The following is a 27,061-nucleotide window of genomic DNA, read 5'->3' on the forward strand; positions in this document are numbered from 1 at the left end:
TCTCTCTCCCTTCCTTCTTCGCACCTCTCTCTTCCCTTCCTCGCACCTTCTCTCTCTCTCTCTCCCTTCCTCGCCCCTTCTCTCTCTGCACCTTCTCTCTCTCTCTCTCCCTTCCTCGCACCTTCTCTCTCTCTCTCTCCCTTCCTCGCACCTTCTCTCTCTCTCTCTCCCTTCCTCGCACCTTCTCTCTCTCTCTCTCCCTTCCTCGCACCTTCTCTCTCTCTCTCTCCCTTCCTCGCACCTTCTCTCTCTCTCTCTCCCTTCCTCGCACCTTCTCTCTCTCTCTCTCCCTTCCTCGCACCTTCTCTCTCTCTCTCTCCCTTCCTCGCACCTTCTCTCTCTCTCTCTCCCTTCCTCGCACCTTCTCTCTCTCTCTCTCCTCCTCGCACCTTCTCTCTCTCTCTCTCCCTTCCTCGCACCTTCTCTCTCTCTCTCTCCCTTCCTCGCACCCTTCTCTCTCTCTCTCTCCCTTCCTCGCACCTTCTCTCTCTCTCTCTCTCCCTTCCTCGCACCTTCTCTCTCTCTCTCTCCCTTCCTCGCACCTTCTCTCTCTCTCTCTCCCTTCCTCGCACCTTCTCTCTCTCTCTCTCCCTTCCTCGCACCTTCTCTCTCTCTCTCTCCCTTCCTCGCACCTTCTCTCTCTCTCTCTCCCTTCCTCGCACCTTCTCTCTCTCTCTCTCCCTTCCTCGCACCTTCTCTCTCTCTCTCTCCCTTCCTCGCACCTTCTCTCTCTCTCTCTCCCTTCCTCGCACCTTCTCTCTCTCTCTCTCCCTTCCTCGCACCTTCTCTCTCTCCTCTCTCTCCTTCCTCGCACCTTCTCTCTCTCTCTCTCCCTTCCTCGCACCTTCTCTCTCTCTCTCTCCCTTCCTCGCACCTTCTCTCTCTCTCTCTCCCTTCCTCGCACCTTCTCTCTCTCTCTCTCTCTCTTCCTCGCACTCTCCCCTCCTTCTCTCTCTCCTTCTCCTTCCCTTCCTCGCACCTTCTCTCTCTCTCTCTCCCTTCCTCGCACCTTCTCTCTCTCTATCTCCCTTCCTCGCACCTTCTCTCTCTCTATCTCTCTTCCTCGCACCTTCTCTCTCTCTATCTCTCTTCCTCGCACCTTCTCTCTCTCTCTCTCCTTCCTCGCACCCTCTCTCTCTCCTTCCTCTCTCTCTCTCTCTCTCTCCCTTCCTCTCGCCTTCTCTTACTCTCTCCCTTCCTCGCACCTTCTCTCTCTCTCTCCCTTCCTCGCACCTTCTCTCTCTCTCTCTCTCTCTCTCTCTCCCTTCCTCGCACCTTTTCTCTCTCTCTCTCTCTCCCTTCCTCGCACCTTTTCTCTCTCTCTCCCTCCCTTCCTCGCACCTTTTCTCTCTCTCTCTCTCCCTTCCTCGCACCTTTTCTCTCTCTCTCTCCCTTCCTCCGCACCTTTTCTCTCTCTCTCTCTCCCTTCCTCGCACCTTTTCTCTCTCTCTCTCTCCCTTCCTCGCACCTTTTCTCTCTCTCTCTCTCCCTTCCTCGCACCTTTTCTCTCTCTCTCTCTCCCTTCCTCGCACCTTTTCTCTCTCTCTCTCTCCCTTCCTCGCACCTTTTCTCTCTCTCTCTCTCCCTTCCTCGCACCTTTTCTCCTCTCTCTCTCTCCCTTCCTCGCACCTTTTCTCTCTCTCTCTCTCCCTTCCTCGCACCTTTTCTCTCTCTCTCTCTCCCCTTCCTCGCACCTTCTCTCTCTCTCTCCCTTCCTCGCACCTTCTCTCTCTCTCTCCCTTCCTCGCACCTTCTCTCTCTCTCTCCCTGCCTTGCACCTTCTCTCTCTTACTCTCTCTCCCTTCCTCGCACCTTCTCTCTCTTACTCTCTCTCCCTTCCTCGCACCTTCTCTCTTCTTACTCTCTCTCCCTTCCTCGCACCTTCTCTCTCTTACTCTCTCTCCCTTCCTCGCACCTTTCTCTCTCTTACTCTCTCTCCCTTCCTCGCACCTTCTCTCTCTCTCTCTCTTCCTTCCTCGCACCTTTTCTCTCTCTCTCTCTCTCTCCCTTCCTCGCACCTTTTCTTTCTCTCTCTCTCTCTCTCTCCCTTCCTCGCACCTTTTTTTCTCTCTCTCTCTCTCTCTCTCCCTTCCTCGCACCTTTTTTCTCTCTCTCTCTCTCTCCCTTCCTCGCACCTTTTTTCTCTCTCTCTCTCTCTCTCCCTTCCTCACACCTTTTCTCTCTCTCTCTCCCTTCCTCGCACCTTTTCTCTCTCTCTCTCTCCCTTCCTCGCACCTTTTCTCTCTCTCTCTCTCCCTTCCTCGCACCTTTTCTCTCTCTCTCTCTCCCTTCCTCGCACCTTTTCTCTCTCTCTCTCTCCCTTCCTCGCACCTTTTCTCTCTCTCTCTCTCCCTTCCCTCGCACCTTTTCTCTCTCTCTCTCTCTCTCCCTTCCTCGCACCTTTTCTCTCTCTCTCTCTCTCTCCCTTCCTCGCACCTTTTCTCTCTCTCTCTCCCTTCCTCGCACCTTTTCTCTCTCTCTCTCCCTTCCTCGCACCTTCTCTCTCTCTCTCCCTTCCTCGCACCTTCTCTCTCTCTCTCCCTTCCTCGCACCTTCTCTCTCTCTCCCTTCATCGAACCTTCTCTCTCTCTCTCTCTCTCCCTGCCTTCATCGCACCTTCTCTCTCTCTCTCTCTCTCCCTCCCTCCCTCGCACCTTCTCTCTCTCTCTCTCCCTTCCTCGCACCTTCTCTCTCTCTCTCTCCCTTCCTCGCACCTTCTCTCTCTCCCTTCCTCGCACCTTCTCTCTCTCCCTTCCTCGCACCTTCTCTCTCTCCCTTCCTCGCACCTTCTCTCTCTCTCTCCCTTCCTCGCACCTTCTCTCTCTCTCTCCCTTCCTCGCACCTTCTCTCTCTCTCTCCCTTCCTCGCACCTTCTCTCTCTCTCTCCCTTCCTCGCACCTTCTCTCTCTCTCTCCCTTCCTCGCACCTTCTCTCTCTCTCTCTCCCTTCCTCGCACCTTCTTTCTCTCTCTCTCTCTCCCTCCCTCGCACCTTCTTTCTCTCTCTCTCTCTCCCTCCCTCGCACCTTCTTTCTCTCTCTCTCTCTCCCTCCCTCGCACCTTCTTTCTCTCTCTCTCTCTCCCTCCCTCGCACCTTCTTTCTCTCTCTCTCTCTCCCTCCCTCGCACCTTCTTTCTCTCTCTCTCTCTCTTCCCTCCCTCGCACCTTTTCTCTCTCTCTCTCTCTCCCTCCCTCTCTCCCTCGTGTGCTTCTCTCTCTCCCTCCCTCTCTCTCTCGTGTGCTTCTCTCTCTCTCTCTCCCTCCCTCTCTCTATCGTGTGCTTCTCTCTCTCTCCCTCCCTCTCTCCCTCGTGTGCTTCTCTCTCTCCCTCCCTCTCTCCCTCGTGTGCTTCTCTCTCTCCCTCCCTCTCTCCCTCGTGCGCTTCTCTCTCTCTCCCTCCCTCTCTCCCTCGTGCGCTTCTCTCTCCCTCCCTCCCTCTCTCCCTCGTGCGCTTCTCTCTCTCTCCCTCCCTCTCTCCCTCGTGTGCTTCTCTCTCTCTCCCTCCCTCTCTCCCTCGTGTGCTTCTCTCTCTCTCCCTCCCTCTCTCCCTCGTGTGCTTCTCTCTCTCTCCCTCCCTCCCTCCCTCGTGTTGCTTCTCTCTCTCTCTCTCCCTCTCTCCCTCGTGTGCTTCTCTCTCTCTCTCTCTCCCCTCCCTCCCTCGTGTGCTTCTCTCTCTCTCTCTCCCTCCCTCCCTCGTGTGCTTCTCTCTCTCTCTCTCCCTCCCTCCCTCGTGTGCTTCTCTCTCTCTCTCTCTCCCTCCCTCGTGTGCTTCTCTCTCTTTCTCTCCCTCCCTTCCTCGTGTGCTTCGATATCTCCCTCGCGCCCTGCGCTTCTCTCTCTTTCGCTTCTCTCTCTCTCTCCCTCCCTCCCTCATGTCCTTCTCTCCCTTCCTTCCTCGTGTGCTTCGATATCTCCCTCGCGCCCTGCGCTTCTCTCTCTTTCGCTTCTCTCTCTTTCTCTCTCGCACTTGCTTCTTTTTTCTCTTCCTCTCTCTCATGCACATGCTTTTTCTAATGATCAAAGGTAATCAAGCAATGAACAAAAGTAAAAGTTAGGGATATTTCATAATAAACAAAAATATATTGAATTAATATATAATTTAATTATACACAGTGAGAACAAACGACTAATTTAATTTTTTAATATTAAAAACAAAAATCTTATTGTTTTTTTCTTTGTTTTTGTTTTTTTTCAAACTCATATTTTTATCTTATCCAACCAATTTACCCTGAGCTCAGTGGATGACCTCATGGGTCCCTTTTTTCCTAGCTTGTGTTTTGTAATTTCATTCCTACATTCTCTGCATATGTTTGAATATATTCATAAGTGGATAGCTCTCACATATTTGCGATTAATTTTATTTTCATTTTACTCCTTTTTCCTTTGTTTTTAACAATGACTATCAAAATTGGAATGCGCCTCTTGAAAGACGGATGTAGAAAATCTGATTTGGTTTCAGGCCAATTCTAATTTTATTTTGTCGCCTTTTTTTTTTTTTTTTTTTTTCTTCAGACATGTAAAGATAGCAATTCTTGGTTAGGCTTCTTTTTTTCTTTTTTTTATTTTATTTTCATTTTCTTTCTTTACATTTTCTTTTTTTTTTTCTGATTTTTTTTTTGTTTTGTTTTTCCTGTTCTTTCTGTTTCTCCTTTCTTTTTTTCTTTCCACTTTTCTTCGGTTTTCTTTTTCCTTCGTTTTTTCCTTTTCTTTTTACTTTTACTTTTCTTATCTTTATCGTTACTGGAAAGACCAATCTAACTAGTTTATACAAATACCAAAGAGTATCTATTTGGGTTAATTAAAAACTTGTAACTCCTGCCAGAAGAGGAAATAATCCTTGTTAGCACTGAAGGATTTCTTATATCACCTCAAAACAAAAATCAGAATTTAATAGGTACGGATGGCCAAAGTCTGTACATTGCAAATGATTTGAACACGGTACACAAAAAGAGCTCCTCATCTAATAGATTCACCACCATTTACCAAGCTTCATCTCCTCGTCTCATTGCAGCAACGCTATTGCACTTGCTACCCCCTCAATGTAAATACCCTCGATCGACTTCACAATCAACAAAACCCCATATCTACACTGTAGAGATCCCCAAATGTTGGAAGGTTTTCTACTTTGTTTCTGCCTTCGTACTGCTAATCTTTGGAATTCTTTTCTTTTTTTTGTGACTGTACCAATATGCAGAAATTTAAATGTAATGTGAACAAGCATCTCTATATAAAGCCACACTTAGAATGCCACTTAAGGTATGACCTCGAACTTAAAATAGTTTCTTACGTCTCGGTGGCAATGTGCTTTGTTTAGGGTAAATCAAAGTATGTGTGTATATATATATATATATATATATATATATATATATACTGTGGTTAGAAGCAAGAAAGAGAAGTCTTACCGTGGGTGCTCAGCGAGTGAGTACAGGCGAAGAAAAGGAAGAACAAACATGGCGGCCAGCATTTTTATTTCGTCCGTTCTCGCATAATCTCGTGTGTGCGTGAAGATGGAACCTATAAAACGATGTTCATTTCTGGGTACTGGGAGATGATTCCCGGCCAGCCAAGAGAGAAGAGACAGAGGACTGTAGCGATAATCTTTCTTGAACATTCCGTTTGTGTATTTGAGGTGAAACCCCCCCCCCCCCATTTTACGTCAAGCTATTTCGGCGATGGCCAACGCAGGTTTAAGCAATATGATTAAGCCTTTTAATGGCGACGGTGATGTGGTGGCGTGGCTTAAAAAAGTGGACCTTGTAGCAAGGATTCAGAAGCTGGATGATGTGGCCGCAGTAATACCACTGTTTCTGGAAGGGGACGCACTGGCCCTCTATTTGGAGCTCAGCGAGCGGGAACAGGGTGATGCAGACGCCATCAAGGGTCGACTGATCGAAGTTTTCGCAGAGGGGCCTTTCGAGGCCTTTAATAAGTTGAAAGAGAAGAGGTGGACTGGTGAATCTGTGGATGTCTATGCGAATGAGATAAGGAGATTGGTTGAGTTGTCGGGCATCAGAGGACATGCCACGAGTCACGTAGTCAAGATGACTTTTGTTACCGGGTTCCCGGAAGAAATATCGAAAAGGTTGCAGCAGGTACCGGGGGTGGAGATGCTGGATGTGAGTGAGCTGCTTAGAACTGCGAAAATTTTAGTGAGCACCCAGCCCACGGAGCCTGGAGGAACGACAGCAACGGTACAGCAGGATGTGGGCAGGAATCTGCCAAACCCGGGGATCGCATGCTTCGAATGCGGGGGACCACACATGAGAAGAGACTGCAGGAAGTTCTTGCAACGGACAGTGTGTTACAAATGCAATCGAAGAGGCCATTTAGCGGTAAAATGCACAAGTTCGGGAAACTGGCGAGGGGAGGCCGACGCGCCAGCGGCCGCCCCGATTCGAGAATAGAGGCGCACCCGCAGCAGATGCCCAAACAGAAGATTGCGGTGGAAGGACGGGAAATTATGGCCTTGATTGACACTGGCTGCACCACTACCATGGTGCACACTACCCTGGTCGGAAGATGGAAAGGGAAGGGTGAAGTAGTGGCATTCGATGGGTCGCGAGTGAAGTGTCGAGGGAAGAAGACCGTCACTATTGATATTGCTGAACGTCAGATGAGGGTCCATGCAATTGTCACTGATCGCCTGGTGCCTGGTGTCCAAGCCATCATTGGAATGGATGTTATATGCCGCCTTGGAGGTGTTACCATCACATGTGACAATGTGAGGTTCGGACTAGCTGAGTGCGCGGTGACGGAGAACGCTCCCAGAGGGATCAACAAGGCCGGGGAAGAAAGAAAATTGTCGATCAAAGATCAGGACTTCCGAGCCGAATTCGATGGAGAGCGGTGGACGGTGGAGTGGGCATGGAAACATCAAGCGCCATCGCTGACAAACAGGGTGGCGTGCTACACAAATTCGCTTAGAGGAGGGGCGAGAAAGGAGTTTGAGCAGGAAGTCGACCGATGGATTGAGGAAGGGATACTGATGCCTTGGACGGATGATGTGGAGTCGGGCATTTTGCCGTTGATGGCCGTTCTGCAAACAACTAAAGGGAAAGTAAGACCGGTCCTGGATTTCCGAGAGCTGAACGGCCATGTTAAGTGCCATACGGGAGGCGACACCGTAGATGTGTGCAGTGAGACCATTAGGGAATGGAGGCAGATGAATGGCGCATCTACATTGGTAGATCTAAAATCTGCCTATTTGCAACTCCATGTTGCCAAGAAGCTCTGGAAATATCAGTTAGTCAAGTACAAAGGCAAAACCTACTGCCTTACACGAGTAGGGTTCGGGTTAAATTCGGCACCCAAGATTGTCAACTATCCTCAGGAAGATTCTGGAGACAATGGGAAAGGGAGATGGGGTAGTGAGCTCATACATAGACGACATTCTGGTGAATGAAACTGTGGTAACTGCCAAGGAGGTGGTAGCTCATTTGAAGAAGTTTGGGTTGGTCGCCAAAGAGCCGGAAAAATAAGACGGAGGGGCTGCTTTGGGCCTAAAACTGAAACGAGGTGCGTCAGGCGGCCTAGAGTTTCGCAGGGGAAACGAAATCCCACAACTGAAGCAAGAGCTCAACAGACGTGAACTTTTGTTCCATATGCGGAAAGTTGATCGGACATTACCCCATTGCTAGCTGGCTTAGACCAGCATGCAGCTACATAAAGAGACACGCTATGTTAGTGAAGCGCAGGCTTGGGGTGCTGGCTGAGCTGATGCAAGAGTTTTGTTTGAAGCTTCGCGTAGACATGGTTGCTTCTGAAAAGAACCGAGCAGATGCTCTCACGAGAGTGAAGAAGAGTTGGCTGTTGCCAAAGAAAGATGTTGTTGCTGCATCGGATCTAGATGATGTTGGTGTGCGAGAACTGCACAATTTGCACCATATGGGGGTAGAGAGGACTTGGTACTTAGTGAAAAAAGTCGACCCAAGGATCACCAAGGAGCAGGTGAGGCAAGTGGTCAGGACATGCGACAGATGTCAGTCGATTGATCCTGCTCCAAGCACGCATGAAGCTGGCCAATTGGAGGTGAGTGGGACCTGGGAGAGACTGGCATGCGATGTCACCCATTACAGGGGTGGACTTTACCTTACCATGATTGACTGTGGGCCCGGGCGATTTGCCCTATGGAAGAAGCTACGTGGAGGAACAGGCAATGAAATAGCGGCAATCTTTGATGAGGTGTTTTTGGAGCGAGGCCCCGTGGAAGAGTTGTTAACCGACAACGGGACTGTGTTCAAGTCAGTAGCAGTGACAGAAGTACTGAAGAAATGGAAGATCCAACAATTTTTCAGAGCTGCCTACAGACCTAGTGGCAACGGGATCGTAGAGAGAAACCACCGCACCATAAAGGCAGTTGCGGAAAGAGGAGGCACCTCACCTGAGCAAGCCGTCTTCTGGTATAACATGTCGCCTAAACTGGGACAAGTACCAGAGACGGTCCCGCAACTGTCAATGTTTGCATATTCCTGGAGGCATCCCAGGGTGGAGCCGGCAAACCGAGAAGTAGAGGCCACAGGGACAATTAAACTCGGGGACGAGGTATGGGTGAAGCCACCGGGGGCGCGCTGCACCACACAATGGAGTAGGGGTCGCGTAACTGGGAGGAACACTAGTAACAACATTGTGGTGGAAGGAGTCCCGAGGCACATTCTTGACGTCAGACCAGTTGAGGGCGAAGCAGTGGAGGGGAGTGTGCAGCCACAGGAGGAGGACGAGACACCTCAGAGGCCAAGTAGAGAGGGGCGACCGCCACAGTGGATGAGAGACTATGAAATGTGATCTTGAGATCAGGGAGGCATGTGGTTAGAAGCAAGAAAGAGAAATCTTACCGTGGGTGCTCAGCGAGTGAGTACAGGCGAAGAAAAGGAAGAACAAACATGGCGGCCAGCATTTTTATTTCGTCCGTTCTCGCATAATCTCGTGTGTGCGTGAAGATGGAACCTATAAAACGATGTTCATTTCTGGGTGCTGGGAGATGATTCCCGGCCAGCCAAGAGAGAAGAGACAGAGGACTGTAGCGATAATCTTTCTTGAACATTCCGTTTGTGTATTTGAGGTGAACCCCCCCCCCATTTTACGTCATATACATATATATATATGTGTGTGTTCTTGAGGGAAGCTGTAGTCATATGCAAATTAAGTATAATTTACATATGAGCAGGTAGCTCATATTTATAAACTGACACTAACTAGAACAGGCTGGTAGGCTGGTTGCTGAACGTTTATTTAGCGTTATACACGACATATCAATGGTGTCACCGATAGGATACTCTCTGGTCTTTGAAAACCCAGAATGCGTAGATACATGGATTCGTTGCTTCGCTGCTAATGCGAGATGCAAAAGGTTGAAAGACAACAAAAACAGCGGAGGGGAAAATGAAATCGCCTACTTGTTCATGCCTAATGCTGGTTGTGAAGCAATTATGAAGGTTGCTACTAAGAACTAGAAGAAATGATTTTCGAAGAAATAAGTCAGGTTATCAAGTGAAACAGAAGGTCGAAGAAAAGACTGGTGATTGCAGAAAGGACCAAGTTTATGGCAATGAAGTTCATAAGTGGATGAACCGATAGTAAAATATTTACACCGGTTAAGAAGTGCGAGTAAATACTGTGAATTCGGAAAACTAAGAACAGACAACAGAAAAAGAGTTAATCCAACCAAGATTAATTGAAGTTATGCATAATTCGGCACATAGATATAAGCTAATGGAACAGTTACAACTTACAAACATGCCCTTGAATATTTGTGTAGAATTTATATAAAAGCAGCAATTAATACATACCTACAACCAAAATTAAAAAAAATCCTATGAAGAAATAATGGCTGAAACGTATACGGTAAAAACGAAAAGAAAAAATTGTACATACTGTGGAAAAATTCATGAAATGAAAAAAGAAAAATGTCTAGCACTTGGAAAAACATGTTCAAAGTGCTTAAAAAAGAATCACTTCAAAGAAATATGTAAAACGAAAAATGTGGAAAGAATAGAGAATGAAAATAGATAAACTTTTAATGCTTAGGATAATATATAAAATACTCGATCTAAGAATGGAGATACAAAAATAAAAAATGAAAATCAACAATTGTGTTTGGAAATGCAAATAGACACTGACAGTGACGTGACTATAATACACAGAAATGTGTGGGAAAAAATAGGAAAACCGTTTTAAGAAAAAGCAACGTACGATTACATCAGGTTGATGGCTCCATTATAGCAATTATGGATAACTTTGAAGGTTCAATAGAACTTAAAAAAGAATATGAAGTAGTACCCATTATAGTTACAAATTGCCGAAAAACGCATGGACTACTGGGGAATGACGTATTAAAAATAAGTTCAATGAAGTTGATTAATGATAGAAATGGAAAAAACAGGAAAATTATAAAATTATGAAGCTAGCCTAAAATTAAAAGAAAATGTCCCCCCCTCCTACTATGAAGCGAGAAAAGTACCAGTGCATTTATTACCGTTAGTAATAGCAAAGTTGTGAAACTTAATAAAGGAAGACTTATTAGAACATGCCCCTTCAGGAAGAAGTAAATGGGCATCACCCATTGTTGTATTAAAAAAACAAGATGGTGACTTGAGAACTTGTGGAGATTATAAAATAGGGGTGAACAATAAAGTTTGCGTCGACTCGTACCCTATTCCGAATGTAGAAGTAGCTTTACATAAACTTGCCGGAATGAAAGTATTTTCGAAGATAGACCTAAAATCAGCTTACCACCAAATTCACATAAATAAAAATTTTAAAGAAGTGACGACCATAAACACACGTATAGGCCTATTAAGGTGGAAAAAGACGCTGTATGGCATAAAAACGGCAAGTGCAATTTTTCAAAAAGCTATTGTAAATGTAATAGGACAAGTTGAAAATACCATCTGTTATCAATACGATATATGTGTTGGAGATTTAAATGAAGATGATTTAAAGAAAAAAAATGAAAATATACTGAACCGTAGGAAACAGGCAAACGGAAGAGAGTTCCACAGGCGTGCACTTCTAAGAAAGAAGTTTTGTTCATGGAATCTACCTTTAAATAATACAAAAGTTTGTTTTCTTCTTCTTCTTCTTCTTCTTTTTATCATATAATATCACTTTTCCCTTGCCCAGAGGTCAGAATTTTTTTGATATTACACAAGCTCACTCGGCAGTTCCTAAAGTTCAGTGAGTCACCAGTCTTCGAATTCCATTCTGTAAAACCTTATCCAATCATTTGCTTCCGTTTTCTTTGGCCAGCCAATCCTCCTGCGATTCAAGATATCCATGCTTTTTGCAGAAGAATAAATACTCCACATGATCATACCAGCATAACCGATTGATCCTTAGGATAACTTCTATAAGTTATCTGGGTAAGTGTAGAGGTTTTAGCAAATCCTCTGTTGGGTTTGATTAGATTTCACATTGCACCAAAGCCAAGACATTAGTTATTTTGTTTACTTTCATTAGAATCTTTAGTTAGATCTTTTTAAATGGAAATCGCTTCAGACAAGGCATGAAGCCATTTGATGTAAGGAGTTAAAAATAAAATAAAATACTCTTTCAGGATCAAAAACCAGCCAACAATAAGATTTGTGATAAATTTGGAATTGTATTCATTTTGATACATTTTCCAAATGAGACAAGCACATTTCTGACAATCTTTTATAAATACCTATTGTAGTGATATGCAAATTAAGTATAATTTACATATGAGCAAATAGCTCATATTTATAAACCGACACCAACTAGAACAGGTGGTTGTTATACACGACATATCAATGGCGTTGCCGATAGAATATTCTCTGGTCTTTGAAGACCTGGAATACGTAGATACTTGAATGCGTTGCTTTGCTGCTAATGTGAGAAGCAAAAAGTTGAAAGACAACAAAAAACAAGGAGGGGAGAATGAAATCACCGACTTGTTCATGGCTAACGCTGTTTGTGAAGCAATTATGAAGGTTGCTACAATGGTTTACCCTCGAGAACTAGAAGAAATGATTTTCGAAGAAATAAGTCAGGTTATCAAGGGAAACATGAGGCCAAAAAAAAAAGGCTGGTGATTGCAGAAAGGACCAAGTTTATGGCAATGAAGCAGGAAGTGGATGAACCGATAGTAAAATATTTACACCGGTTAAGAAGTGCGAGTAAATATTGTGAATTCGAAAAACTAAGAACAGACAACAGAAGAAGAGTTAATCCAACCAAGATTAATTGAAGGTATGCATAATTCAGCACATAGATATAAGCTAATGGAACAGTTACAACTTACAAACATTCCCTTGAATTTATGACTAGAACTTATGCAACAGCAGGAATTAATACATACCTACAACCAAAATATAAAAAAAAAAATTTATGAGAAAATAATGGCTGACACGTATACGGCAGAAACGAAAAGAAAAAAAATGTACTTACTGTGGAAAAATTCACGAAAGGAAAAAAGAAAAATGGCCAGCATTTGAAAAAAACATGTTCAAAGTGTTTTAAAAAGAATCACTTCAAAAAAGTATGTAAAACGAAAAATGTGGAAAGAATAGAGGATGAAAATATACAAATTTTTAATGTCAAGAGGATAATATACAAAATACTGGATCAAGGAATGGAGATACAAAAATAAAAATGAAAATCAACAATTGTGTTGTTGAAATGCTGATACTGGCAGTGAAGTAACAATAATTCCCAGAAATTTGTGGGGAAAAAATGGAAAAACCGCATTTAAAAAAAAAACAACGTACAATTACATCAGTTTGATGGCTCGATTATAGCAATTATGGGTTACTTTGAAGGTTAAATAGAACTAAAAGAAAAATATGAAGTAGTACCCAATTATAGTTACAAAATGGAAAAAAAAAACGCATGGACTATTGGGTTATGATGTATTAAAAATAAATTCACGAAGTTGATTAATGAGATAGAAATGGGGGGAAAAACACAGGAAAATTAAAAAATTATGAAGCTAGCCTGAAATTAAAAGAAAATGCCCCCCCCCCACATACTATGAAGCGAGAAAAGTACCAGTGCATTTATTACCGTTAGAAAATAGCAAAGTTGAGAAAGTTAATAAAGGAAGATTTATTAGAACCTGCCCCTTCAGGAGGAAGTAAATGGGCATCACCCATTGTGGTATTAAAAAAAAAAGATGGTGACTTGAGAACTTGTGGAGATTATAAAATAGGGGTGAACAATAAAGTTTGCGTTGACTCGTACCCTATTCCGAATGTAGAAGTAGCTTTACATAAACTTGCCGGAATGAAAGTATTTTCGAAGATAGACCTAAAATCAGCTTACCACCAAATTCCCATAGATGAAAATTTTCAAGAAGTGACGACGATAAGCACACTTAAAGGCCTGTTAAGGTCAAAAAGGATGTCGTATGGCATAAAAACGGCAAGTGCAATTTTTCAAAAAGCTATTGAAAAAGTAATAGGAAATGTTGAAAATACCATATGTTATCAAGACGATATTTGTGTTGGAGATTTAAATGAAAAAAAAATGAAAATATACTGAACCAGCTAAGAGACGTTGGTATAACAGTAAATACAAAAAAGTGTGTAACCAACAGTAATAAAATATCATTTTTGGGATCAAAGGAAGGGATCTCTCCAGATAAAGTACTAATAGAGAAAATTCTAAAAGTGGCTACAACATAAAATAAAAAAGAGTTGGAGTTCTTCTTGGGTTTGGTAAATTTTTATAGAAAATATGTACCAAAATATAATGAGTTGACAGAACCATTTTCAAAGTTAAGAAAAAAATGCGGAATTCATTTGGTTAGAACACCAACAGAAAGCTTTTGAAAACTTAAAACAGATTCTGGCGAAAAAGCCAATAGTACAAATTTTTTATCCTAAGGACATAACTCTAACTACTGACGCTAGTGAGCATTCCGTATCCAGTATTTTGTCACAAGATGGTCATCTCGTAATGTACTTATCGAGGAGATTAACAACGACTGAATACAATTATTCAAATATAGAAAGGGAGGCACTAGCCATAGTGTTGACAACGGATAGAGCAAGACAGTTCGTGATGGGGAAAAAAATTCTTGTTGAAAAGTGATCACAGATTACTGGAATTGATTTTCAACTCAAGAAAAAAAAGAATAATCGTCCAACGTAATATTCTGGATGTTGCAACATCCAGAATATTACGTTGGACGATTAGACTGATGGCATTCGACTTTTAACACTGAGTATGTTAAAAGGAATACAATACCGCACATTGAGGCTTTATCTAGATTGAGGTTTTATAGAGAGGATAAGGAAAAAAAATGACTAGGAATTTGAAGACACATTCCTGCACCTTGTAAAACCGATGTAATATCTGTAGATAAAATGGCTACTGAAACTACAAATGACCCAGTGTTAAACAGAATAGTGTTGAGGATAAAAGAGAATCGTTGGGGAAATTGTTCAATGGCTGAAAGACCATTCAAAGAAATAAGACCTAAATTGACTATAGAAAACGGGGGTTATATGTAATGGATACTTGGTAGTTCCCCCAGAAACACAGAGGAGACAAGTTATAAAAAGTGTATACGATGACGTACATTGTGGAGTGGCAGCTACGCAAAGAAGATTAAAATTGGAAGCATGGTGGGCAAGGTACTCAAGAGATGTAGAGGACTACGTAAAAAGATGCAAAAAATGCACAGAACTCTGGAATTTGAAGCAAAAGAAAATACATGTGTGGCCCCAAGAAGCAAAACATGGATTAAACCTAAGTCAATGGGATGGGACTATTAATATTTGTAGGTGCAAATTCAGGTTGGCCTGAAGTGGTTAGAGTACCTGATAAAAAAAGTACCACCGTAAAACAAATATTAAGAGTAATATTTTTGAGAAACGGGATACTGAGAACATTGGTGACGGATAACGCACCAGAATTTGCAGATACTTATTTGGATGAATGGCTAAGAAAAATAGGATGCAGATTTTACAAGACCCCTCCCTACCACCCTCAAAGTAATGGGATAGCGGAAAGGATGGTCCTGACAGTAAAGAAGAGCATAAAAGCATGCGTGCAACAGAAGGAGAAAATCAATGCTTTCCTACCAAGACTGTTACTAAGTTATAGAACAATTCCGCATGCAAGCAGGCCAGAAAGTCCATCTGCCTTAATGGGCAGACAATTAAGGTCCCCTTTAACTATGTCATATCCCACAAATCAAAAGATGTGGTACAAAGAAATCGGAATACAGAAGCCGAGACAGCAGAATTTATTATGCAGAAAGGACATAATACTGCAATATTAAATAAAGAAAATGGAAACAGTGTTCTAGCTCATGCTGACCAAATAAGATCCCAAGGAGAACAATCGGATGAGGAAATGCCTTCAGAGCTGCCCATTATTGACGTAACAGAAGAGTTACTGCAGAATGATACTGCGGAGGAAGAAGTAGAGAGGGACGAGGTAGAAGAGGAAGATCAGAATATGCAGGAGGAGCACTGCGATTATAGGGAAAGACGTGATAGATCCAGATCTCCAAGGAAAAGGATTGAGATAAAGGAAGATATTCAGGAGGGAACGAAATGAAGTACAAGAAGTACTCGCGACATAAAGCCCCTCCGTTATCGGGAGATGTAGTGATATGCAAATTAAGTATAATTTGCATATGAGCAGATAGCTTATATTTATAAACCGACGCCAACTAGAACAGGTGGTTGTTGAGCGCTTGCTTAGCGTTATACACGACATATCAAAAACTGGAAAACAACCATTTATTAAGTTGCCTGACAAACACTTCTAGTTTTAACCAACCATTTGTCTGAAACATTAGCATGTCGAGTGTCGCAACCATGTGAATTTGTTTATATTAATAAAATATATCTTGCTCTTTTTTTATTGAGCACTCTTAATAATCTTGTTAAATTCATTAGTTATCACTCTGTAGTACCTTTTAATCTTGTGTGTGTATATATATATATATATATATATATATATATATATATATATATACACACACACACAAGATTAAAAGGTACTACAGAGTGATAACTAGTGAATTTAACAAGGTTATTAAGAGTGCTTAAAAAAAAAAACATTGTTTCTTTTCGTGTGTGTATATATATATATATATATATATATATATATATACACACACACACACACGAAAAGAAACAATGTTTTTGTTTTTTTTCCTTTTTGTAAAAATGTTTTTAGGTTAGGATGAAAAAGAAAAATGTTTTTTTTCCTTTTTGTAAAAATGTTTTTAGGTTAGGGTGAAAAAGAAAAATGCTTTTTCTTTTTGTAAAACTGTTTTTCCTTTTTGTAAAACTTTTTAGGCTATAGTGAAAAAGAAAAATAGTTTTTCCTTTTTGTAAAATATATTTTTTAGGGTATGGATGAAAAGAAACCAATTTCTTAAATTTTTGGAAGGTTGAGGGTGTAAAGGTTTCTGGGATTTTTTTTCTTTTTCATTTTCCTGTATTTTTACAGTTTGCTTATTTCCCAATTGAACATCGTCCTCACCACCGAAAAACTCTAATTGCCTTTTAGCTATTGACAAACACCATGTGTGCGCCTATATTGAGGTTTTAACAGGATTTATTTAAAACAGAAATAGAAAACAGACTGACTTCTTATAAGAGAGAAAGAAACGCAGATAAATCGCTTTTCCGATTACCTTTATCTTCCCATCCTCTTTCTTGAATTCTGGGAAATCACTCTGCTTGCTTCAATTGTCAGCCAGAAAAAGGCTGAAGACCTCTCCACCCAGATGTCACATGGTTTTATTAACTTCTGCATTAAGGTCACCTCTGACCTTTAGGGTGTCACTCAAACCTTTTTTTTATCTAAACTGCAGATCAAACATTTAGTTAATTTTTTTTTTTTTTCTTTTCATTTTATAGAATCATCATCCATATTGTATGAATCTGAAGATTCTATTATTGGCATTGGTTTCCCTGATATTTTTCTAGTCATAATTCTTTCTAAATAACGTTGGGTACTTACAGGAGGGACCACATTTTTTTTTTTTTTTTTTTTTTTTTTAAATGGTGGTCACCACTTACAAAGGCCTGGAGGCTACTCGGGATAAGGGTTATTGCGTGTACAGTAATCAATGGGATAGTATCGTAGTAATCGTCAGTATTGGAGATTTGATAAAGTGTCTTACTTAAGAGGCCAGTTCATCAAAAATGTGTTTATGTTGGACTTGAAGACATCCAAGTTGTAGTCAGGTGGGACCACATGAAAATTACCAACGTTCAAAGTGTAAGTGATTTTGTGGAGCGAACTGGATTTGAACTTGGGACACCCAGGTCATCAGTTTGCGTCGTTAACCACTTCACGACTGTCTCCTCCCATTTTATAGAATGAAGAGAGAAAAGAGGTGGAGGAGGAGGATTATTAAAAGAAGATAACATAACCCTTTAAATCAAAGGATATTACACATTTTTTAAACTATTTTTGTTTTTTAATCTATGCTACCGCAATATTTGATATCTCGGCTGTTAATTTAATAAAAGATAAAGAGAAAAGGTATATTTAAACCATCCATTCTATAATAAAAACCAATGTGTATTTATTTGTATATAAATAAATATATGCATGTCGTCAAACAAAATTTAGACATAAGATACTGCTTACCGTCGCAGCTGTATAAATATGATGCATCTGTGCATCTTCTGTTGTAACTCGAGTTGTCGTTAATGCACGTACTGTTAAACTCGGACATTAATAAAAAAAAAAATAAAAAATAAAAAAATAAAAAAAACTTTGTGGATGCTGGTTTGTTTTTAAGTTTTATTTTAACAGAACAAAGACAGAAAACTGAAATGCATGTGTCCGAGAGAGACAGAATTGAAGGTCGGACGATAATGTATAAAAGATAGGCCGACTTTCAGCTAATTGTACGTTAACGTCTCCGCCACACTAACCCTTCCAGGAGTTGCTGAAACAATGATGTCTCCTATCTGTTCTCGTTCATCTTCAAGGTCTGAGAGTAAGAACCGCTCTCCCTGGCAAGTCACATGATTACCTCGCCTTTTAGAGGCCCCCTCCTTCCCGGCCCCCACCTTCATCCTCTAATAAAGTGAGTAAAGCACATTGTGCATTTTTCTAGGCCTCAGACGAAACCATTTCAAGTGGTGAGGAGTGTAAGCAAATAAACACGTCTGACTTATTCCGTTGCCTAAAATGAATTTCGGAAGAAATCCTTCATTCTATAGAAAAAATGTCAATGCTGGGTGTTTTCGAGTTTTTTTTTTTTTTTTTTTTAAGACTTTGGAAATGCCAGAAGCTAGAATCGAAACCAAAACATTTAGCCTTCCAGTATTGTTCGCTACTATCTGCATTAAGTCCACATACATTTGCACATGCGTAAAGGAGCACTTTAAGTCGACTTATGCTTTCAACTTCCTTTTTTTTTTTTTTTTTTTTTTTTTTTTTCAATTTTGACCCCTGAGCAGCTATTTTTACAAACTAAAAACTTATTCGAATTTGTTTCATAAGTCCAAATCCCCTATATATCAAGTTGAAATCTGTAGACCAAAAATTGACAGAGCAGTTTGGTGGAGACCATTCTGCTCACACACACAAGGTCATATATATTATGAGAGGCAAAAAGATTTTAGTCGTATATCTAGATAAATTGAGTGTGAAAACTGGAGAAGCATTTTTTTTTTCGCAATGCTGTCTCTCTTTATATCTGAGATAACTTGTATAGCAGTTGTGACAGAAGTGTTATATTATATAGCAGTTAATGCTGGCCCTCTCTCAATCCTCTATTTCCTGACTGCAGCATAATGACAGATCCATGAGTAAATGGATCTTCAGTACGAAATCTAATCAAGCCCAACACATCAAGTCAATGGATTTTCTAAAAGCACTATATTTGCCCAACGCAAAGGTTATCCTTGGTATAAATCAATTACACTTGTATGGTCATAAGGAACGTTCATCTTTCCTAAATAAAGCGTTACAGGATCATGGATGTCTTAAATCGTAGAATGAAATACTGGTAAAATACATTTCAATTGCATAAATTATTAGACTTTAATTTTGATATTTTTAATAGGATTTTTAACTATTTTTAATAATAATATTGAAACTTTTTATGGTTTTATTTAAGTATTTAGATCTAATGTGTATGTTTACCAAAAATAGCTTTTATACAAGTCTAATAATTAAAAAAAAATGGCTGCCAATGCTTGACATAACATGTTACTGTCGTACATTTGAATCTAGTAATGAAGTATAATACTAAAAAATGAAGCTTTTATGGTTTTGTCTTTGGGCCTAATAATATTTTACTCCAAAACATATTTTTTGTAATGGTTTAATGCAATTTACGCAACTGAGATGCACTTTTATCAGTAATACTTTTATTACTAAATTTATCTTATTTTATTTTTTTCAATGAATCATTTTTTATTTATTTTTAAAAGTTTATTTATAACAACGTTCTCTCAATCAATACATGACAAGAAAAAAATTGTGTGGCAAAGTGATATTCACAATGGCGTTTATGTTCGTTGACCTTTGTAGGCAATATCAAAATAACATTTGTCCACCTGCCTCCGACTTCATTAAATGAGATGTTTATCCTATTTAATTGTAAAAGAATATTACAACATTACAACTAAATATACTGTTCAGCCTTTTTTATGGCAGAAAAATCTAAATAAGTTTTAATATATCTTGCTAGAGTTCTAAAATTTAAATACATAATTTATTTTTATATTCATTGTTTTCCAATTAAACTTTGGATCTAATGTATTTAATACTGTTCATATATACTATAGTCTGATTCTGTCTGTGCATACTGTAGTCTTTTTGCTGCTGTCTGCACGTACCATGGCCTTTTTGCTGCTATCTGTGGGCTAGGCAGAGTAATATTAATACAGCAGTTTCCATTACAACATCACAAACGTTTAATAAATATTGGTGCATGGTTGTTTGAAAGTTTCAGCAGTATCCATAACTTTGGACATTTAAATCTTTTTTTTTTTTTTTAAATTGTTTAATGTGTTTAGTCTTGTTTTGTTTTTTTACTGTAAAAATGATAACTTCTCTAAAACTAAATACCCTATTTTAAATGTGTAAATAAAAATATTAAAAGTTAAACTCCTTGTTTACAATATTAGAAGCTCAATCCCAATTCGCCATCATTCCTGACATGGAATTTTTTGAGTAAAAAGATGTATTTTAACTATACGTTCCCACTCTCTTCCTTTTACATTAATTGCTACTGCCAGCACGGTTGGTAGGTTTTCGATAGTACAATGCGAAAAGGCTATGAACATGGATATTTATTTGAAAGCAGCAGCAGCAGCAGCAGCAGCCATAAATGCTGACTACTTGATCTATCTATATATCATTAAGAACCTTTTGTATGTTTGAAAAGCAGCAACAGAAGTCATTACTAGAGTTATGACAACAACATATTCTTATCATTGTTTTTACTCTCGAGTATATATCTGACACAGACACAATTAATCAACTAAGGATCACATCACTCTACATAAAAACATAAGATATCAATGGATGTATACCTGAAAATCAAAACAAGGAAAAGAATATGCTGTTGTCATAGCCCTAGTCATAACATGGAATGTTCAAATATTTATGAAAATATTTTGAAATTTCCAAATAATAATCATATAATAAGGTGGAGGTGATCTAGTCCTTTTTAAAAGTAAAATTTTATTCAAAACAGTCAAACTATATTGTAGCTATCAGATTTGTCATCATTGATCAACAACTGATGATAACCGCTATACAAATTTCTTCGCTGAGGATTGAACCTTCAATGTCACTTACAACTGAATTTTACCAAGTACTTTATAGTTTTTTTTTGTTTTGTTTTTTTACACAGGAATCACCACTTATCCTGAAGTGGCCTCCGAGCCTTGATAAGGGTTAGAGGATATATGTTAGTCAATGTGATTATAGAGTAATAAATATAAGTAGTTGGAATTTTGTAAATTCGATTACTTAAGGGAATGGTTCATCAAGAACTTGTTTACATTGGACTTGAAGACAATCAGATTGTAGTTAGCTGGAAAGCAGGCAATCGGAACAGTTCCACAGGCGTGCAGTTCTAAGAAAGAAGCTTTGTTCATGGAATCTACGTTTAGGTTCAGACACAGATAAATGGTGTGGGAAATTATTGATAACTGTTTTGGCCAGACGAGTGTTTTTCGTGAAAGTTTGACGAGCGGAGGGACCATAGATTGAAACTCTGCTGAGCACTTGTGGGGGCAATACTAAGAATACAATTGCTATGGGAGATAAATTCTGTGCGTTTCGGTGGGTGTCAGAGGTTGGCTTTTTAATGTTTGTGTGATTGAATAAACTTTCCAGTCAGACTAAGGGTAGCTGGTAAAAAAAATTTAATGAACAAGCCTTAAAAATTTGGAATGGCCCATAAATGAGGATCATTTTACGTTAAATACATGAAACTGATTCCCCACTCTAAATTCTAACAATACTTTATTTCTTTCTGTTAAGTTTTTCATGCTGTTCGTATGTCATCGCCTAACTAGAATCTCGTATTAGAGGGGAGTGATTTAGTTCCTGCGTCATAAGTCGCCAACCTAATAGGTCCTGAACTATCTACTGAACTCTAACCTCTGTTCCATCACCGAAATGTGGCATCCTTGTGCCTGTTTTACGAGTATTCCAAGGGCAAGTGCTCTAACGAACTCTGAGCACTAGTACCCCTTCAACATAAATATCTGCAACAAGCAGCAAAATCCCACCCTTACACTGGAGATGCTTAGATGCTGTAAAGCCTTCTACTTCAATAGCTTTTTCCCACGGACTACTACACTTTGGAATTCCCTCCTGGGCCCCTGCTTCCCTGGCTGTACTGATATACAGAAATTCAAGTGTAATGTGAACAGACATCTCTCTACCCAACTCCCTAAATAGGATCCCCTCATGAATAAGTGGATCTGCAAATTGGGCTGAAACGTCAATAAAAAAAATAAAATCCTATTTACTTGCTGCTCTCCTGAGATGGAGTTGGACACAAGGTCAGTTTTATATGGAGAATCTGCTCTCCAAGAAGGATTGGGGAAAAAATAAAAATTGTCTCGGTCTAAACGATTTCTCCTTCACTGATCGAGGATTGAAAATGATAAACAGGTAGTATCAGAACAGATACTACACTTTGAATTATTATTGTTATCTAAAATCGGTTGAAAGTTATATGGAAATCTGCCCTCTCCAAACAGATCAAGAAAAACTTTTTTAGAGCCGTAGTGGAGACGCTGCTGCTTTATGGTTCACCAGCATGAACTCAGTGAAAAACTTGGAAGTAAGTTAGATGAAACTTATGCTAGAATGCTCCGAGCAGTGTTAGACTTAAACTGGAAAACACACCCAACTCTCTGTATGGTCGGCTGTCCAGGATCTCTTCAGTAATAAGAGAAAGAACACAATATGCTGGACATTGCTTTTGTTTTTTTTGTTTTTTTTTACACAGTGATCACCACTTATCAAGGCCCGGGAGCCACTCAGGGATAAGGGTTATTGCAAGTACATTACGTTAGTGTGGAGATTTGATGAAGTGTTTACTTAAGGGGGCGGTTCATTAGGAATTTGTTAACATTGGACTTGAACACATCCAAGTTGTAGTCCGGTGGGAAGCAGGCAGACGGAACAGAGTTCCACAGGCGTGCAGTTCTAAGAAAGAAGCTTTGTTCATGGAATCCACGTTTTGATCTAGGCACAGATAAAGAGTGGGAGAAATTTTTCACAGTGGATTCGGCTAGACGGGTGTTTTTCGTGAAAGATTGGCGAGGGGGGACCAGAGATTGGAGTTCAAACGAGCACCTGCCAATGGAAATAACGATAAAACAAGGATAGGCTCGCAACGTCTCTTCTGTGGGAGAGAGGTTGTAGGGTAGAGAAAAGGGCATCCCCCACTAAGCCACGAAGTCTATTTTGTACTCTGTCAAGGCAGGATAGGCTGTTTTTAGCAGCTCCTGCCCAGATATGGCAACAGTATTCCATCCTTGGACGTACTTGGCTTTTATATAGATAGAGAATTGCATCAGTAGTGCTACAGAAGAAAAGATGAAGTTGTCAGTGACGTGGTATTGTGTGGATCTTAAACACGGAACTGCTAACGTAAGATGACCTGTCACGACATATACAAAATTCTTGATAGAAGACACAGGCTTACAACTTGAAGATCTTCCTAAGGCCATGAAAGATAGACCTTTGGAGGGAAAGAATGAATTTTGTCTGGGCAATCTGCCTGATACGATGATGATATTGGTTATAAAATTCAAGAAAAGTTGAGAAACCCAGCATAGACGCCTACTTCGGATAGTGTACAATATTGGTAGTTGCGGGCAGGTTCCAGTGGCTGAACCATCAATAGTCGCGGGCAGGTTCCAGTGGCTGAACCGTCGGTAGTCGCGGGCAGGTTCTTTTTTCAGAAATTCGATTATTTTGGTTATTCTTTTAGAATATGTTTTTAAAAAGAATCTATCAAAATTGAATGAAATATTTAATAAAAAAATATTAATTTTTTAGTAAAAAAAATATTGCTAATTCAAAACTTCACATGTATATACCTTGCAAAAAATCTTTTAAATTCAAAACAAAATATGCATGTAAAGCGTTTAAAGTTATAAAGTCTGTTTTCATTAAGCAATACAAATGTCCTTGTTATTTATGTATTTATTTTTTTTAAGTACAATTAAACACTTTAGGCCGCGTCAACTCTGTGACCTTTTCATGCATCATTCTTGACCATTTGTGTTAATAGCTATTAAAAAAAATAAAGAGCAAGGAGTGTACAATATTTTATTTTTATTTTTAGATCATCGTCATTTAACCACAACTCAAACTTTTTTCACTAAAAATATTAAGGATTTGCTTAAAAATAGAATTAAGGATTATCTGGAATTCGCCTGGAAAATGGAATACTCTTTTGACAAATATTTGTTTTTGCTGAGAGATTTACATCTTGTAAATATATAAAAGTTATATTTTGCTATCTCTCGGTAGGCCCGATGATATTTTTTTGTCAGTTTTCTGAGACTTGCTACTTCCGTGCTAGCTCCTAACTTATTGGAAGTGAGTGTTTTGTTTGTGACATTTTTAGAAGATTGTCATACAGAGGCAACGGGTTCTCTTTATCCGATATTTTCAACAGAGTTCTCCTTTCTTGAATTTATTGGCTTCATACAGCTAACCTTAACCCTTTATCTACCATGTCTATGGTAACCTGCTAGAATATCATAGGGAAGCTAACAGGTATTAATCTTGCTGAAGGGTGACCTTGAATTTTGTAATTTTATTAATCTTCCTGAGGTATTATATACATCCACTTACCTGAATACATACAGTGCCTAGTATTTATAAATGGTCACCCACCTGGTACTAATCAGGCTCAGTGTTGCTTAATTTTGATCTGAGTATGCCAATTTGTTATATATATATATATGACAAACTTTAAAATATTTGTTAATACATATCTCTCTATATATAAAGTTAGGTAAGTATAAGTCTTTTCTATAAATATTTTGGCATGTGTTCTTCAGAATTGTCTGATCTATTCCTTGCTTCCTTTGTTCCAGTTCGTTTGACTTGTTGGTCTAGTGATCTTCATAATTCACTGTTTTGATACCTAATTCTAATACAGCTTCCTATTCCAGTAGCTTCTTTCCAATAACTGCAAATATATAAACTGTATATTTGTATGTACAGGATTCACTCCTAAACTTAATAACTGATCTATTTTGAATATTTGAATCCACACTGCTTGGGTCCAGTGGCAACGAGAAGTGCTAGACGACTGGAAACAATGCAGAGATAAGCGGAGAGCAGATACAGCACTTGGAATTCCCAAATGGTCATCCATTTTAGTACTGACCAGGCTCAACATTGCTTAATGTTGGTGATCCAATAGGTACCAGTATGTCAACATGAATTATGCTGTATATGTATCCGTAATGTAGTCATTAATGTGTAGAGACCCAACACATTGTAGACTCCGCCTAGAAACATAAAAAAGGAAGGGGAATTTCAACTCGTTGATTCAAGTTTTAACAAAAGGCCTTTATTCCTCCTTCTATGGCTATGTGTGACTTCTCGCCTCAGCTGTGACGTCACCCACGTCTCTCTTATGTGATTCCTGGTCTCTCAAATATCTCTTGAATACCGCTCACTTGAATCACTGACATGATTTTCGGCTTGCCCACACATTCTTTTTTATAATCTTTTTTTCGTTTTTCCTTGCTGTGACATGATCTCTCACCCGGCTTGGTCATTTGCATGTAGCTGCCATATGCCCATCTGTGTTCTGTGACACATCTTGTCCAAATTTGGGAATCTTTGTCAAACTCGGGATTCTGAATGGAATTTTGTAATTAACCCATTAAGTTTCACTGTCCTATAAATAGGACACCAAATAATTTAGTTTTAAAATCTCTAATATATATATATATATATATATATATATATATATATATATATATATTTGTAGTCATCAACATACACTACTGTTTCGTTGTATCACAACTCGGTGCCACTAGACTAGCACCTCTCCCAAGCCGAGGATTGAACCTAGAACCATCGCGTTGACAGTCGGCAATTCTACCCATCGACCCACGGGAGCAGTGCCTGCAAATAACCTCACCAAATGTCTATTTTAAACAAACATTCGTCCACCACTTTTATAATGCTCAAACCTCTTATTTACAAATAAACAGCGAGCCTCACATTTTTCAGCCAATTAAGTAGCGGGTGAGATTATTTGCGACAGTGCTCTACACAAAGAGGGAGGCTTAAAATATTATTACATAAATATTAAACAGTATTTATATATAGATAGATATATAAGTACTGTTTACTACAAAATTACTCTGAAAAAAAGGATCAAATTCATTCGTATTCATCAACTTCTTCCTGAGAATTGTTGGAACCCTCTTCAGAATTCTTGCGAAATTTGCTAAAATTCTAGTTGTTCGATGATGTATAAAGTTGTATAAATAAGTCTTGCAATTAGGAACCACTAACTTATTGCCAAAAGTGTAATGCAACTCTTTGTGTGAACTGCTTTGCTCCTTACTATAATGTGTAAATTTTATCACGAATGTTTCAAATCTTGATTTCTAAAATATGTCACTTGTACCCAGTGTCCTATTTATAGGAGACAAAATATTACGTTTTCTAATTAAAATAAATAACCCTTTCCTTTCAGTTTGTGTATTCTAACCAATTTTTAGTTGTTACAAAGTTTTAACTCGATAGTAACAAAAATAGATACTCTGAAACTTTAAGTTGGAATTTTGTAATGATATGAGCATTATAAAAACTAAAATCAGTCAATTAAATCTGTTTCTTTTTTTTCTTTAAAGAATTATATGGAAAGATTTTTCCAACATGTTCGGATTATTTATTTATTGCGGACTATTATCCCTATCTTAGTTGTCGTTTCATGACATTTCGGCCAACTATTCCTCTGGCTTTCGTCAAGTGGTAACTGCGACGGGATAGGAACTCTGAATCTCCTAACTGCATTCTCAGCAATTACTGGCTTCCGTAGTTGTTCGTCTCACCACGTTTTTGGCCAAGTAAGCCTCTGGCCGCTTTGGGTAGGGTTGAAACCACTACCTTCAGACAATTCTCACCTGGAACCATAGAGATTCAACGTCTCTATCCACTGCACTACGGGTCCTGAAGGGCGATCAAAGTTGGATTTTTTATGTCTTATAAATCCACGTTTATTTATCTGATTTTCCATGGTCAAGTCCGTACGACATGGTATATATATTTTACTTAATTGGAATTCATTGGGATGAGTATTATTTATTGCAGGCTATTATCTTCATATTTCTTAGTGAGAATTGTCTTAAGATAGCGGTTTCAATCCTACCCAAACCCGGCCGGCCAAAAACGTGGTGAGATGACAACAACTATAGATGGCAGTAATTTGTAATTGATGAGAATGCAGTTAGGAGATTCGGAGTTCCTATCCCGTAGCGGTTACCACCTGACGAAGGCCAGAGGAATAGTTGGCCGAAATGTTGTGAAACAACTAAAAAGGATGAGGATAATAATCCGCAATAAATAAAAGTAATAAATAATACTTATCTTAATAATGAATTCCAA

General features: G+C 39.6%; 1 protein-coding gene across 12 annotated transcripts in view; it reads left to right on the forward strand.

Moving 5' to 3' along the window:
• LOC145241644 (myosin light chain kinase, smooth muscle-like) overlaps nucleotides 1-27,061 on the forward strand; it is a 224,373-nt gene that overhangs the window by 11,803 nt on the left and 185,509 nt on the right. The gene's annotated exons all lie outside the window — the stretch shown is intronic.

The sequence above is a fragment of the Euprymna scolopes genome, chromosome 20 (genome assembly GCF_053919585.1).
Source record: "Euprymna scolopes isolate OS-2025 chromosome 20, ASM5391958v1, whole genome shotgun sequence".
NCBI lineage: Eukaryota > Metazoa > Mollusca > Cephalopoda > Sepiida > Sepiolidae > Euprymna > Euprymna scolopes.